Source organism: Gracilinanus agilis, chromosome 3 (genome assembly GCF_016433145.1).
Source record: "Gracilinanus agilis isolate LMUSP501 chromosome 3, AgileGrace, whole genome shotgun sequence".
Classification (NCBI taxonomy): domain Eukaryota; kingdom Metazoa; phylum Chordata; class Mammalia; order Didelphimorphia; family Didelphidae; genus Gracilinanus; species Gracilinanus agilis.
In genome coordinates this window covers 515,982,311-515,998,962 of record NC_058132.1, presented here as the reverse complement: position 1 = coordinate 515,998,962, position 16,652 = coordinate 515,982,311, and positions in this window count along the sequence as shown.

Below are 16,652 nucleotides of genomic sequence, written 5' to 3'. Positions count from 1 at the left end.
TAAAAGAGATGTAAAATATTGTACTTTATGGTACATTTCCTTGACTCTCCTGATGAATATGTTGATGGAATGGTATAAAATTTCTACTTTTTGTTTCTTGCATTCTCATCTCCTTTAAAATAAGCAAGAGAATTTGCAAAAATTAGATGGACAATTGCAATTCATTAGCTCTCATTAATTAATGTATAATTTTAAAAATGTTGCCTACTTTGTTAGTATTAAGTGCCTATCATTGTTTATCCTGTCCCAAGGAGCTTTAAATGATTCATTCTAGAAAATGGAAACTTAGATTTCAGTGCCCTTCAGAGAGTCATCTTCTTTATATATTAGATTTAGGATACTGTTCATAGTGTGGGAGAAATTTTTAGAGATTAAATAAGGAATTATATTGATTTTTTTCCATTCATCTGCTTCTCAATATTTCCCAATCTTTGCCAAAATACTTTCCATTCCAGCATTCTGATATATACCAGCATCATCTGTAAAGTCATCTCCAATTATAATGGGCTTCTCTGGTATGTTGTCAGTGTAATATAAAGTTTCCAAGAAAAATCTTGACTATGGTTTCCCCTTCATTGTGGCTTTCAGTCCATAACATACTCCAAACCAAAACCAAATGGGCTAGGCCCCAGAATTAGGCTGTCTTTCCTCTTATAATATTTGGCTTTGTAGAGTATCTTAAGCAGAGCACCATCGAGTAATAGCCAAAATACATAGTTCAAAATTTTGTCATGAAATGATTTTTTTACTAATCCTGTGGCCATAGACTCAGTAATATTCATGGATATTCTCTGAAAATCAGGTAGTGGCTTCCTCAGTCAGCAACACGAACTCTAAATGCTTCCTCTTCATTAAGTTTCTGGATGTTGTCAGAGAGAAGTGAGTACTTCATCTTCAGCAATATCAAACTGCATTTTTGTCTGCCTCTCTAATAGCTCACCCTTGCTCATTCTGGTTGTCATTGTCACAAACTTAATGCCAACAGGAGCATTATGTAACCTTTTAAGAGCTTGTGAAGCATCTAGCCCGATGCAGCTGCACCTGCAATGGACTATGTGCCACAAGGATCTGCCAAAATCGCTTTTAATTCATGGTATGCTGCCATCTTTCATCCTCTCCACTTCTGCCATCCCAGGAGGTTTCACACACAACCTGCAATCCTCAGATACTCATAGACCAATTAGACTGCCCCCGTGCTAGAGTTTCTCTATTCATTGTTTCTTTCTTTTTTTTTAAACCCTTGTACTTCGGTGTATTTTCTCATAGGTGGAAGATTGGTAAGGGTGGGCAATGGGGGTCAAGTGACTTGCCCAGGGTCACACAGCTGGGAAGTGGCTGAGGCTGGGTTTGAACCTAGGACCTCCCGTCTCTAGGCCTGACTCTCACTCCACTGAGCTACCCAGCTGCCCCTCTATTCATTGTTTCTTAAGGCACACTTGTTTCCCATTCCACTCATGTATCACAGTTTGCTTAGTCATTCTTCAAAATTTTCACAAACCTTTGTTAAGGACATCCCAGCTCCAGACAGAAATATGTCTTTCTTATATTTGAATGTATGGACCAGAAATCCTGATGACATGCAAAGAAAGCATCTTTTTAACTATGTTCATTTCCCAAATTTCACTTTCCTCTGTATTCTTTGTCACTGATGAACAGCAATAGTAAATGAACTAAACATACCCCACAGGTAGATACAGTGGATAGAGCTTTGAGACTGGAATCAGGAAGATCCGAGATTCAGTGTGGCCTCAGAGAATCTGTGTTGTTCTAGACAAGTCACTTAACCTCAGTCTGTCTCAGTTTTCTCAACTATGAATTTTGGTGATGATAATAGCCCCTATCTCTCAGGATAGCTACAAAGTTAAAATGATATATTTCTAAAACACTGAGCACAGTGCTTGGCACATTACAGGTACTTAATAAAAGCACATTTTCTTCTTTCCTTCTTTTAGGCTTTCAATTTCTTGCCTAATGCTTTCTAATTTTTAGAAATAATTTTGAGATTCCTTCTGAAAGTATCCTTTAGGTCCACAAATCACCAGAAGTAGGAAATAGTTTTCTTAGAAACTCTTAGCTCAGTTATAGTAACATATATCTATAATCCCTGCTATCAGGAAGGCTGAGGATGGTGGGTCTCTTAAGATCAGGAGTTCTGAGATGCAATAGACCAAGCATACCCTTTGGGAGCAAGAGATCATCAGATTGCCTAAAGAGGGGCAAACTGGCCCAGTTTGGAAACAGAGTAGGTCAAAGGTCCCATATTGAGCACTAGTGTGATTAGTGGTTTATTTCCAGTCTAGTGGAGATGAGGACAGAAAAGAAAGGAAGGAAGGAAGGAAGGAAGGAAGAGAGGAAAAGAGGGAGGGAGAGAGGGAGGAGAGAGGAAGAAGGGAAGGAGGAAGGCAGGAAAGAAGGGAAGGAGGGGAAGAAAGGAGAGAAAAGAAGAGAATAGAGATGACATGAGAAGAGAAGAGGAAAGAAGAGGAGACAAGTCTTAGGAGATTCCCTATTGCTGTTTTGAATATATGCCTTGGACAAAGCACAGGCCTGGTCAACAAATAACTGACCCATGTCCCTTAGCAGGGAATCACCAATTACTATTATTCATTCCTTCTCCTTCTCACTCTTATGTGATGATCTCTTTTCTTACTTTTACAAATAAAGAGACTGAGGCTCCAAGCAGATAAGTAATTTGGCTAGAGCCAAAGGATTTATGATTCAAAATCAAGTATTGATTGACTAGTCCATCCAATTCTACCCTCTTCATTGTGATAACTTACCTAACTAGCATGGATTGGTTAAATTTTAAAAGACTCAGCTAAATACCCCCTGAGGGAAAGTTCTAGACCTCAAAATGATGTCAGCTAGATCAGGAATCCTCAAATTCATGTTCACATGTCAAGCCTGTCACCAATTTTTGTATAGCTGGGAAGCTTACAATTTTGATTAAACAGGTTGCAGGATAGATTTGGAACACAGTCCTTAGTTTGTCAATCTCTGAATACAACATGATAAGGTAACAAAAAATTCACTTCGGCCTCTTTAAACATGCCCTATTTTCTTTTTCAAAAAGTGATTTGTATTTATACCTTCAGAATTTTCTTGTAATGGTATAAATCTCCATATGGAACTGTCAGGAAATAAGATAAGTAATGAATACCCAGAATATATTTCTTTAGTACTAGAAAATCAGTGTTCAGAGAACTTGGAGAGTGTTTTAACCATTCAATCATCTAATTAAATGAGAAGTTCTGAGAACAATGTTGAAATTATTTTTCAGAGTTTTTTCTACTGCAAAGGAGCACCTACAATTAGGAAGGATTTCACCCCCAGAACTGAAAGGAAATAACAATAACAACAAGAAAAGCTAATGATAGAAAACTTTGATCTAATTTCCACCAAATAAGGAAAGACCAAAAATGCTAGGAAAACTGAAATCGGTGTGGCACAGATTAGGCATGAACCAACATCTCACATTATACACCAAGATAAATTCAAAATGGGTACTTAATTTTGAAATAAAGGGTGACACCACAAACTAATTAGAAAAATATGGGAAAGTTTAACCATCAGACTTATGGATAAGAGAAAAACTTATGACCAAATAAGACATAGATAACATTATGAAAAATGAAATTAATAATTTTAATTACATTAAAAAGTTTTTGCACACAAAAAAAGTTGCACAAAAAAACACCTTGCAACCAAGATTAGAAAGGAAATAATAAGTATGGAAAAAAGATTATAGCAAGTATCTCTGACAAAAGTCTCATTTCTCAAATATATATAACTGAATCAAATGTATAAGAATACAAAGCATTCCCCAAATAAGAAATGGTCAAAGGATATGAATAGGCATTGCTCAGAGGAAGAGATTAAAAATATACATAGTTATATGGAAAAATGCAACACAACTCTATTGATTAGAGGAAATACAAATTAAAACAATTCTGAGATACCACTTCACACCTACCAGGTTGGCAAACATGACCAAAAAGAGAAATGATAAATGTTGGAGAGAATGTAAGAAGATTGGGACACTAATACACTTTTGGTGGAAATGTGAACTGATAACCATTCTAGAGAGCACTATGGAACCAGGCTCAAAGGACCACAAACTATGGATGCCTTCTGACCCCAAAATACAACTACTGAATCTGTATCTCAAAGAGATTAGAGACGAGGGAAAAGAACCTACCTGTACCAAAATATTTTGAGCAGCTCTTTTTTGTAGTAGCAAAGAATTGGAAACTTAGGGGTGGTCCTTTTATTTGGGGAGTAGATGAACAAGTTGTGATATATGGTTGTAATGGAATATTATTGAGCCATAATGAGCAATGAACAGGATGATTTCAGAAAAATCTGGAAAGACTTACGTGAAATTAACAGAACCAAGAGAACAATATATATATATATATATATATATATATATATATATATATATACACTATTGCACAGTGATTAATTGTGAAGGACTAAACCATTATCAACAAAATAATTCTCCAGATAATCCCAAGGACCTAATGAAGAAAATGCTATCCATAGCCAAAGAAGGAACTATTAGAATTTCAGTGCAGATAAAAACATTCCAGTTTCCATTATATATCCATCATGAGATTTCTATTGTATGTGTGATGTGTCTTCTATTACAACATGCAGGTAGGGAAGGATAAATTCTGAATTTTAAAACATAAAAAAGTATAAAAAATTGTTTCCACGTGTAACCAAAAAAATAAAAACATTAAAAATAAAATAATAATTTCTGCCAAATGAAATTCAAAGGAGGCAGATAAATCTAGTGTCCCCTCTCTTCATAGGACCTGGCATTATTTAAGTATATTAGAATTGTTTATGTACATCAAGTAGATTCCCTTCAAATCAATATTCCTACATTACTGTTAAAATTACATTTTCACTCTTTTAAAATAAAAAGTTGAGTATCTTATGCACAGTATAATACACAAGAAAACAAAATTATATGAGAAATTTTGAGTAATAATACATAAAATATAATAATAATAATAATAAATAATATTTTTTTAAAAACAGTTGAAGATACAAACGTGTTTTGATTTGCTTTGTTTTGTTTTGTTTTTCCACAGAGCCACCATAATACTGGCTCCTGTTATCTATGATTTCTGTAATATTTTTTGCCCTTTCAATATTCCCCACCATAAAATGTTAAAGCAATCACCTTTGACTCTCATAGGCAATTCTCCTTGTCCATTTTTTACTGTAGTATACCTGGTTATTTCTGTCAACAAGTTTGCTTTCTAAGACCATTATCAGTAGTTCTCTTTAGTGAGACATATACCTTCCTTGAACATTGAAGTAGCTCAATCCATTTGAATCATCCAAGTCAATGTCTCAACTTCTATAGTGGCCTCCCACCAGGCAAAATATGTTTAATGAAATAGCTTTGAGAAGTCTGTCCAGATTCTTCTTCTCCCAGCCCTATTCCTCAAGACCATATAAATATTGATCTAATTGGACATTAGGACATATCTTAAGATCAGTGAATGAGAGTTGCAGGAGTCCAAAGAATCTGTATAAGCTAAATAAGAAGGCCAACTCTTTCATTTTAAAATAAGAAAATTGAGACCTAGAAAAGTTAAGCAACTTAACCTTGTTACTGTTGTGAACTTAATTAAGTCACATCAATAGTAAGTGACAGAAGTGGAATTTGAACCCAGGTCTTCTGATCCTAAATTCTATAGCACTATAACATAACACACTGGGTAATGTTCAATCCTATGATACCATAAATTTAAGTGGCTAACCTAGGGGCAGAGTCTTTCCAGGGCATAAGTTATAGGTAGACTGACCTTGGGAAGCAAAATCAAGGCAAAAGATTGTCTTTATCCTTAATCACACAGAGTTGTTCCAGGTGAAAAGCATTATTTCCAGTACTCTGAGACATAGACTCTCCTTAATTTCAGTTTACATTTAATTGCTAGATTTTTGTTTAATGAAATATTTATGCTCATTTCCTTTACAACATCATTATTCCTGCTTCCAGTAAAAATGAAGATTGACTTAATTATCATATGCCAGTAATATTCTTATTTAAACCAGTAATTCTATTATATATATTTAATAAGGATATTTAAAATTAATCTTTAAACTATTTAACTCCACACAAGGGATTAATTCTAGTGTTTATATAGACACACACACACACACATATATATGTTATATATATATATATATAGAGAGAGAGAGAGAGAGAGAGGTATTAAAAGATTGAAATATATATTATTTGTGAGAATTTTTCAGTTGACCTATACCAGGATATAGGTAGCTTTTTCTTCCATAAATAGTATTTTTACTTTATTCAGTAACTTATATTTAATTGATTCTGTACTTTTCCAAAGAGGTTATGAAACCATCTAAACTCAGTGACCTGGTTTTCAAATCTATCTCATATAGTGAGAAAATTATTAAACTTGGAAGCAAAATAACTCAATTCAAGTTATAGATATGATGACATTTTCTGACATTGAGTTTGTCTCTTACATGTTGAATGTATCAGTTTCCTCATCCATGAAATAATTATAATAATATAAAAACTACTTACACATATGTTCTTTTTTAAAATTAATTTGTTTGTTAGATTAAAATACCTAATTAACTCACTTCCTCCCCTGCCCCATAAAGAGAAGCAATCATTTGTCAAAAGATACATGAATTTATAAAACCATGTGTTGGGGCAGCTAGGTGGCTCATTATATTGAGAGCCAAGACTAGAGTTGGAAGGTCCTGGGTTCAAATGTGACCTCAGACACTTCCTTGCTGTATGACCCTGGGCAAGCCATTTAACCACAACTGCCTGGCCCTTACTGATCTTCTGCCATGGAATCAACATTTAATATTGATTCTAAAACAGATGGTAAGAGTTTAAAAAATGATGTCATTCATTTCTATTTATCAGTTCTATTTCTGGAGTTGGATATATAATATATATATATATATATATATATATGCAATTCCGGAAACAATGTTTCTATGGCTATTTATAATATTCTCTTGGTTCTGCCATATGTTCTGGATAGCAGTATATGAGAGGTCTTGGCAAACCTTAAGTTATTAGATAAATAATTGCTGTTTTCCATTCATGACATTTCATCTTTCTCTGTGAATTACTGGCTATACCCAATGCTAGTAACACTTTCCCTCTTCATCCTTTTCTTGTAGAATTACAGCTCATTTCCTACAGTGGCCTTTCAAAATCCTCACAGTTATTAATTCTCTCCCTCCTAGATAACATTTGTGTGTTTATTTTGTATATATTTGAATCTTCTAATCTGTGTATACATTATTCCTCTCCTAATTCCTGTTCCAGGAGAATATAAACGGTGCGAGGGCAGAAACTGTTTAAATTTTGATTTTGTATTCCCAGCACCTCACACAATTCCTGGTGCTTAATTGGTCTTTTGTCGAACTGAACAAGCTGTTTTTATATAAAGCCAATTAGTTGTATGCTGGCATATTAGAAATACTTAGAATCAAGAAAGACTTCGATTCCAGTTTAGTCTTTTCTGCTAACTTGCTTTATTCCTCTGAACCCAAATTTGATCCACAAAATGAAGGGGTTAGATTAGGTGGTCGCTGAGGTGCCTTCCAAAGGTCCCTTCCAATTTACCAAAATAAAAAAAAATCTAAATGTCCAAATCAAATCATTGGCACAAAGCTACCTACAACCCTCAAAGCCTTTGACTGTGTTTATTACCACTGTAAGACTCAGGGAAATCCTTGAGGTAGGAATTCAAGCCTGTCTGAGCAGGCCACATTCTAGCCAAGCAAACCAAACCCAAACCAAGGCAAATCTGCCAAAACAAACCTTTCAGATCCAAAGTTGGAAAACATTAGAAATACTGTCACAGAGTCCTCCAATGTAAATGTTGTCACATGAGGCCATCAGCTTAGAAGAGACTTGAAATGTTGGGAAATTGGAACTGAAAATGAATTAAGGGTCACTGAATAGTTCTCCCTGACCTTCTCCAGCATTCGGTATCTGAAGCCTCACAACAGTATTCCCCAAGCCTGATGTTCAGGTGCTGCACGGTAACATGAGAGTTTCCTTCCAAACCACAGAAGTGTAAATACAGTAAAACCAGGGACTAATGCACTTTAGAGTACAAGCTGGGATCCCTGCCCAGGTTGGGCTAATCTCCCTTTATGACAAAGAGGTACAATTTTTTTTTTCCCTCACCACTCTATTACACAAAACACCAAAAGAAAACAAAACAATTAAATGTTGCTTTATGTGCTAATAACAAAACATTTGATAATTATCGGTCCCTTAAGATTGCTTTTCATGTTCCATGTGTAAATACAAATTCCATTTTTGGAGTTACCTTCTTAGGCAGTTTCATCTTGGGGAATATTAAGCTGTCTCTGTTCGAAGGTGTGAGCTAGGACTTGATCTGAGGATACAAACATGCCGAGGGGTGTCAAGGATTAAAGGAAGAATAAATGCTTTATTCTGATCTCCAAACTCAAGGCATTCAGTGGTTTGTGTGGAAATTCTCGGATTTCTCTGGGCAAAGAGGTCTTCTCCTTTCAGAAAGGAGGAAATCATCAGGAAAGCTCAACTCACCCAATTGATCTATGTCTAGCCCTTCTCTTTTGGTCATTCATTTGCAAATCTGTCCAATGTTACAATCCTTAAGAAGTCACATAGATTGTCTGGGTTTCTGAATGTCATTGAACCTTCATTTCAACAGCTACCTAAAATAAATACCAACAGATGGAGGTTGATCTTTGATCCTGGACTTGGACTCATGACTCAACCAAATACCAACAATCATGAGGGTTTCCCCAAACATTTCCATTCCTGTCCTGACACCTCATGCAGTTTCCTGTCCCACTACCTTTCATCTCTACCCTCTGTTTGAGCCATGTATTTAATCTCTGAGATACAAATATCACTTGCCCAGACTGAGAAATGTTTAGGATACTAGAAAGGAGGAAAACTCTCCCTCCTACTGGTGACAATGGATCAGACAAAATGTCACTGGCTTTAAATTAGGGGACCACAAATAAACCTTTTAAAGTAACTCACCCTATCCAAGAGTATATAATTACAATTTAGAGGAGAATCAACTGAGACCCTTAAAAATGTTTGCTTAAGATTCTCAGATTTAAAGTTAGCACTGAATCTTCCATAGGAGGAAAAATATTCCTATGCCCAACAACTCATATAGTTGTTATACTCCAGGCAAATTTCATACTCCAAAAACAAAATTAAATGAATCAAAAATACTTAAATATACACTTTCTTAGGAATTATAACCTCTACTTGAAAAATATATATGTCATCATGAGTTCACATTGACAATGATTTTTATATGGCCTCTGGCAGATCATTCTCCACGATTTAGAATTTCAAAATTCAAAACCTTTCTGACTTAGGAAAACAACCTAGTAATGACTTATGTGTATTCTTTGAATGATCACTCTGGACACCTCCAGCCATGAAATTCATATTCTCTATAACATTGCTAGCTCTTCTGAATAGCTTAGAAATGACCCTTGAATTTTGTGGCAGTAACCCAAAAGACATGAACTGTAACTATAGCAGGAAAAGTAGGATTTTCTAATGATAATTCTGATGTTGGTAATGATAAAGATGATCAAGTTTACATATATATATATATATATATATATATTTAATACACTATGTCATTAGAGAATTAATGTTTGGAGGGAATTTCATTTCCCCTCCCCTTCCTGGATTGCTGACCCAGTTCATCCCATTTTTTACATGCCAGCTCTGTGTCCATGAACGTAAATAAAAGAATGTGGGTGGACCCCACTGGGGCTCTCTCCCTCTTCCTCTCCCTCTCCCTCTCCCTCTTCCTCTCCTTCTTACCTCCCGCCCCTCTCTGTCTCTCTCTCCTTCCCTGAGAAGGCAGGTGAGATAGACAAAGAATCCTGCAGGATGAGCTACATGTAGTTAGACTTAGAGTAAGAAAGAGACTTTAAATCTATGCTTATCTGTTTTTCAAACAGATTCAAAGTGATTATTAATAAACTTTGTAGAAAATAAAACTTGGAAATGTTAATTTTAAATCTAACAGTAATTAACCTCATTTTATTGGGAAACTGAGGCTCTGAAAATTTATGTGATTTACCCAAGATAGAAAGCGGTAAAAGTAAGACAGGTTTTCTAGTTAAGAGTTTATAGCTCTTCAAGGCTGAGGGACTTATGAGAAAGAAAACTAGTCACATTCAGAGGAAGAACTATGGAAGGAGAAACAGAAAAGAAAAATAACTGCTTGAACACATGGGCTGATGAGGATATTATTGGGGATGCAGACACTAAATGATAACTCTAGTCCATATATGGAATTAGGTCTTGATCAATGATACATGTAAAACTCAGAGAAATTGTGCATTGGCTAAGTGGGGGGCTAGGGGATTTGGGGGAGAGGGAAAGAACATGAAATATGTAACTAAGGAAAAATATTCAAAACAAAAATAAAAATATAATTTAAAAAAGAATTTATAGCTCTTCCACTATAACACATTACTACTCTTATCGTAGAATATGAAGCTAAATATGAAGCTTCAAATTGAAGACCATAAAAACCAATCCCTCACTTTTCCAAATGTTAAAAGCAAGGTCCAAGCTGGTTAAACAACTTAGCCACCTCCCATAGCTGTTAAGAACCTAGGACTTCTTGACTTTAGAGTTCAGCACTCTATCTACTACTCCACGCTCTCTCCCATGACAACCATTAGGGGCAGAATATGTAACCACTTAAAATGATTCCATAGTGAGTATTCGTCCATTATATTGTTCTGTCTTTCTTTTATAAAAACCCTAATGTTCTGCCTCAGAATCGATATTAAATATCAGTTCTAAGGCAAAAGAGCAGTAAGGGCTAGATGATTGGGGCTAAGTGACTTGCCCAGGGTGACACCGATAGGATGTGTCTGAGGTCAAATTTGAACCCAGGACCTCCCATCTCTGGGCCTGACTTTCTATCCACTGAGCCAACTAGCTGCCCCTTCTGTCTTCTTTTCAAAGAAAGCCTTCACAATTGTGAGCCCTAGCTTGTCAGATTTGATATTGCATTGATTTTTGTTGAACCTTGATTTATCATCAACAGGAGAGCCCTCAGTCCTAAATGCCATCTCCCAAATGGTGGACTTTATCATAGCTCTGCTTCCCTGATGTGTCTGTAGAATTGGACAGAGACACCAGCTTCCCTATCACACCTGAGGACCTGGCTGTCACTAGGAGACATTCCCTGACATATGAATAGGGTAGATGCTACAAGGAGATTTGAATATCGCCATAGGCACACTTCATTAACTTTATGATTTTATCTAGGACTTGCTCAATCCATACCACACCTTTTCTTTTTTTGCCAAACTATTTTAGTCCTCCAGATTGTTATTTATATTATTTGCCAAACCTCTGAAAATTTTAGATTACGGGCTAAGAGATATATTTAAATGTGATTCCTACATTGTGTCACCACTTACCCCCCAAAAAAAAATTCTAGACACTTCATAGATGGTTATGACATAAAATTTAAATTGTGTTAATTTTTTTTTCCTTATTGGAAGAGTTCATTCCTGTGTTCAAGAAATAGTTCATGTTTAAGGGGACTTAGCCATAATTCATCTATAAACAGAATTCTCTTCAAGTGTATTCTGTAATTCAAACACACACACACACACACACACACACACACACACACACACACACACACACAAATGGTCTCCAGTAGGTGGCTGTTTCTCAGTATAAGGTATTTAGGATCACCCTGAGAGACTGGAGATTTCTATTATTTTCTACTGTCAAGTTACCTATTGATTACTTTTAGTGTTCATTTATATCAGTCTCTCTGTGACTTCAGTTTTTTCTTGACAAAGATACTGGAGTGGTTTGATTTTTCCTTTTCTAGCTCATTTTACAGATGAGGAAACTAAACACGATTAAATGACTTGGCCAGAATCACCCAGCTAGTAAGTGTCTGAGATCACATTTGAACTCAAGATGACGAGTTTTCCTGACTCCAGGCCTGGCACTCTATCCCTTCTCCCTTTTTAACTGCCTCTCCTTGATTACTAGCTAGAGTTAATTTCCTTCTACATATCAAGGATTGTTGAAACAGATTCATCCCCAAAACTAGAGATTCAGTTTCCCTTTACACAAATAAGGTCTCTGGGCACCTAAGATTCAAGTAATTATTGAATATTAATGAATAATATTGAATAATATTATTGAATTATTGAATATTATTGAATAATAATGACATAATTATGGTCATTAGAAATCTTTTCTCCCTTTATGTAGTCCTTATGAAGTTCCTCTTACATATAGGTCTCTTCAGGATCTAAGGGTCAGTGCCCGTGGAAAGTCCTGAAGCTGTTTATTTCTCCATATTTCTAGTTTGTTCTCAATATATCTATTTTTGAAACAAGAACTTTTCCTGCTGCTGCTTCTCTGCTGTTAAATGCTACAAGTGGTGGTGGAAATTCCAAATTTCTGACTTTTTGAAATTCACATCATCACTTTTTGGTGAGAAAAAAAAAAAGGAATTTTATTTTCCCCCCTCAAGACAATGCACTCTCTTCTTGGTTTATTTGACAACCAGTATCTTTACCAAGAAAAGCCCAAATAGGGTCATGAAGAGTCTGACATTGGACTCTTTCTGGAATTCCAATTCTGAATTTACTTGGTGTATTATACAAAAACCAAAGGTGGGTCTAAATTATTTCAGCCAGTCATAAGGCATTTTCTGTGTGGTGTCATCTGCCTTTTAGGTAATGATCAAAGCAATTCACATTCCCCAAGTTGATTAAGAACTTGGCTATATCTCAATTATACTCTTCATTTATTTATTGCATTTAACTGTCTAAGATTTCTTTGGTTATATTAATTGGTGTCAGGGTCAAACACCTACTCTCTAACATTACATATAATTTAAAAAAATGAAAAAGTGACAAGGGATATAATGAGGTCATGTCCTTTTCTGTTCAAAGCCACCTGTGTACAAGTCTTGGGTCTTGATTCTGGAACACATAACTGTATAAGTGAGGTCTAGGCAGCCTGATCATGAATATTAATCACACACATACACATACACCCACACACACACACACATACACACATGCACTCCAGTTTCTTTGGTGATTAATCATTATGCTCCTGGGCTCACTGGCCACTCTGGTTATTTCTGTTAACTCATCTGTCTACCTACCTCCTACCCATCATGTAGTAAATGTACCACATTTAACCAAGCAGCCTAACTTATATTGCACTAGTGGGAAAGAACAGTGCTCAGTACAGATATTGATTCCATGTGCTAAAAATAACAATTCTTAACAAATAATAGCACACAAAGAGTATATCATGAATATTCAATTTTAAGTATTTCTTACATAAGACAGCATCCAAGTACTAAAGAAAACATGTTCCTGATAGGAAGTCTATATGTCATTTTAGTTGAATCATTGTGTATTTAGAAAATATGTTATTAGAATGCAAATATTAAATATTATAGACTTTTATTTAATATCTAATTTTAACTTCATTAGTGGTATGGTAATTTTGCATCTAAAAATCTAATTATTACTCTATTTAGATGTATTTCTTCTTGAACTATAAAGAACATAAAGTTTTAAACACCTTCCTCATTTATGGTTTTTTATGAGATATGTTAGTTTATAAAATCTGTAACAACCTCATATGATATTCATGGAAAGGAAATTCGTTCATTCAGGTAGAGGTTTTTTTGCTGAACCGAGTCCTTTATGTTCACTGAGTTAACTTCACAATAATAAAATAACATAAACCATTCTATCTGTATGAGGCTAATTAAAAAAATAAATATAGAAAATTAGAACATTTATAAGTAATCAATTGTGTTTTTTTTTTGGAAACATATTCCATGGGCATGGATAAGGGTGAGTCTGTGGCATACATACCTTGTAGGATGTGTAGAGGTGAGTCTATGCACTGGTCATTCTAGAGATAAATGTTTTCTAGACTGTAGCTAAAGGAAATGAATAATCAGAGACTCCTGGATGTTTCCATGGACCCGAAGTTAAAAGTAGAAGATGGGCAGCTGTGCCAATGAGGACTGATCTCTGAATCAGATGAATCTCCTTCTGTCTGTCTGTCTGCATCTATCTATCTTTCCATCTATCTATCTATACATATATATGTATACACACACAAAGTTATTTATGTTATTTCCCCATTAAACTGTGGACTCTTTGAAAGTAAAAACTTTTTTTTCTTTTTGCTTTTCTTTTATCTTTAGCACTTTGCACAGTATGGCACAAGTCGGCACTTAATAAATGCTAATTGACTGACCAATCACGAGGATGGTACAGATAAAAGGAAAAAGAAAACTCAAGCTTGTGCAGGCATGTCTTGTCAGGTAATCTGGACTCATGAACAATGCCAAAAGCACAGGTCAGAAGTTTAACAATCATAAGTTCTTAGACTTGGAGGTCAAATAACTGGACATTATCTTTCTTTCATTTTAGATAAGAAATTGAGGCCCAGAAAATTTGAGAGATTTGCTCAGTCAGGCATATAGTAAATGACAGAGGAAGGAATTCCCTTCATTCTTCTGCCTTCAGGTCCAAATGTTCTCTGCAACTGTCCATTTTTTTTACTAAACATTAATTCTCATGCTTTATTTCCAAACGTTCTGAGATTCTTCAGTGGATGGGATCTTTTTGTTTCCAGTTTTTTGCCACGTCAAAAAAAGGTGATACAGTGATTAGTTTATATGTAGATATATATGAATATGAATATATTGTATATATGTGGTTATATATCACAATTTACATATACATATATCCATATATGCACATGCACACATAAATATTGGATAATGTACATACAAGCCTAAGATTTTTATATATTATATATGCATATTTGAACATATACACACATAGGACAAACAGACATACTTGGAATATAAGTCAAGGAGGGGTATACATATGTCAAAAATATTTGGTGTTCAGAATTATGAGGGACGTGCTTCCAAATTGCTTTCCAAACTGGCTGGACTAATCCATAATTCTACTACTAGTACATTAACATTTCTGTAGCATTTGTCTTGTTCTTTTTGTCAACTTCGCCAAACTTATGAGTGTGACATGGAACCTCAGACTTACCTTATTTTGTATGTCCATAACAATTAGTGTTTTGAAAGAACTTTTTTTAAAACCAAATTGGTGTTGATAACTCAGATTTCTTGAGAATTGCCTGTTATCCATTTATCATTTAGGAATTGTAATGTCTTTCTTTCCCAGTCATATAATCATTAAGATATATAATGAATCTGTTTCCAAAATCCTTGTTTGCTGTAAAGACCTTTAAATACTAATATTCACCCAATAATTCATTTTGCATAACACTTCTATATCAGAAGAATTCAAATAACTCATGGCAAATGCTTACATATGAATGACCTACATGTATATTCTCTCATTTGTCACAAAGGTTTAGCTAATATTTATGTTATGGTTCTTATCTTTTCATTTTGGTTAGACTTGTGATTTCATCAGTGTAGAAATCTCTAGTGTGAATTTTTTTCCCACAAAAATCAACAACTGGTTTCAAGGGTATAATTTTAGAGAGTAACCTAGAATGTAAGAGAAGAAGTTATTTACCCATAGTTATATAACTAGTAGGTATCAGAGATAGGAATTTGAACCCAGATCTTACTGACTACAAGGCTTTATCATCCTTTAACATCAATAAAAAGAACCATATGAGTACATATGTCAGAAGCAGATGGCGTTAAATATAAATAAGGAAAAATCATTATCAGATATTCATTAGGCATACATTTTAATGTCCATTGTTAATTAGAATTTCCTTTTTAAAAAATTTTTCTAGTGCATAGTAGTTATTAATATTTCTCTTAAGATAATTTTGGAAACTGTATCTAAAAGTTTCTTTTTAGTTATTGTTGGTAAAAAGACCGGCTGGTTGTCTGTTGAAATTGGATTTGGGGAGCTGAGATGAGGAGTTGATAGATTTTAGGACCTAGTAAAAACTGGCTGACAGTAAGGATCTGAGAGACAGATATACAAATTCAAAACCTCTATTTAATATTTTAAAGGTAAAGGAATGAAAGGATAGTTGATAGGGGTTCAAAGACAAAGGGTTCCCTAAGTCTAAAAACGGGTTTCTAACTTATACTCACTCCCCACTCAAAATTTCCTCACGAAAACCACTTCCGTCTGGTAAAAACCAGAGATGCTCTCACTCTCCTTAATCTTTCTAGTTCCCAAAATACTAACTAAATAACCTATTTCTAATATCTTTATAAACTTTTATATATATATATATATATATGTATATATAGATATAGATATAGATATAGATATATAGATAGATAGATAGATAGATAGATAGATAGATAGATAGAGATATGTATATTTTTTTTTCCTTAAAAACATTGTCTCCAAAAGTTCTTCAGTCCCTGCTGTACTGTCAGCCTAGTCAAAGTTGAACCTGGTCAACCAGAAATGGCTTCCTGTCCTGCAAGGCCAAAGCCCTGTCTCCACTCTGCTGTCTTACAGAGATAAAGACAAAAGATCTTCTTGCTTCTTTCTTGTCAGTCTTCTTTACTCCAGCCACTGCCAAACTGTCACTTCTCTCTTCC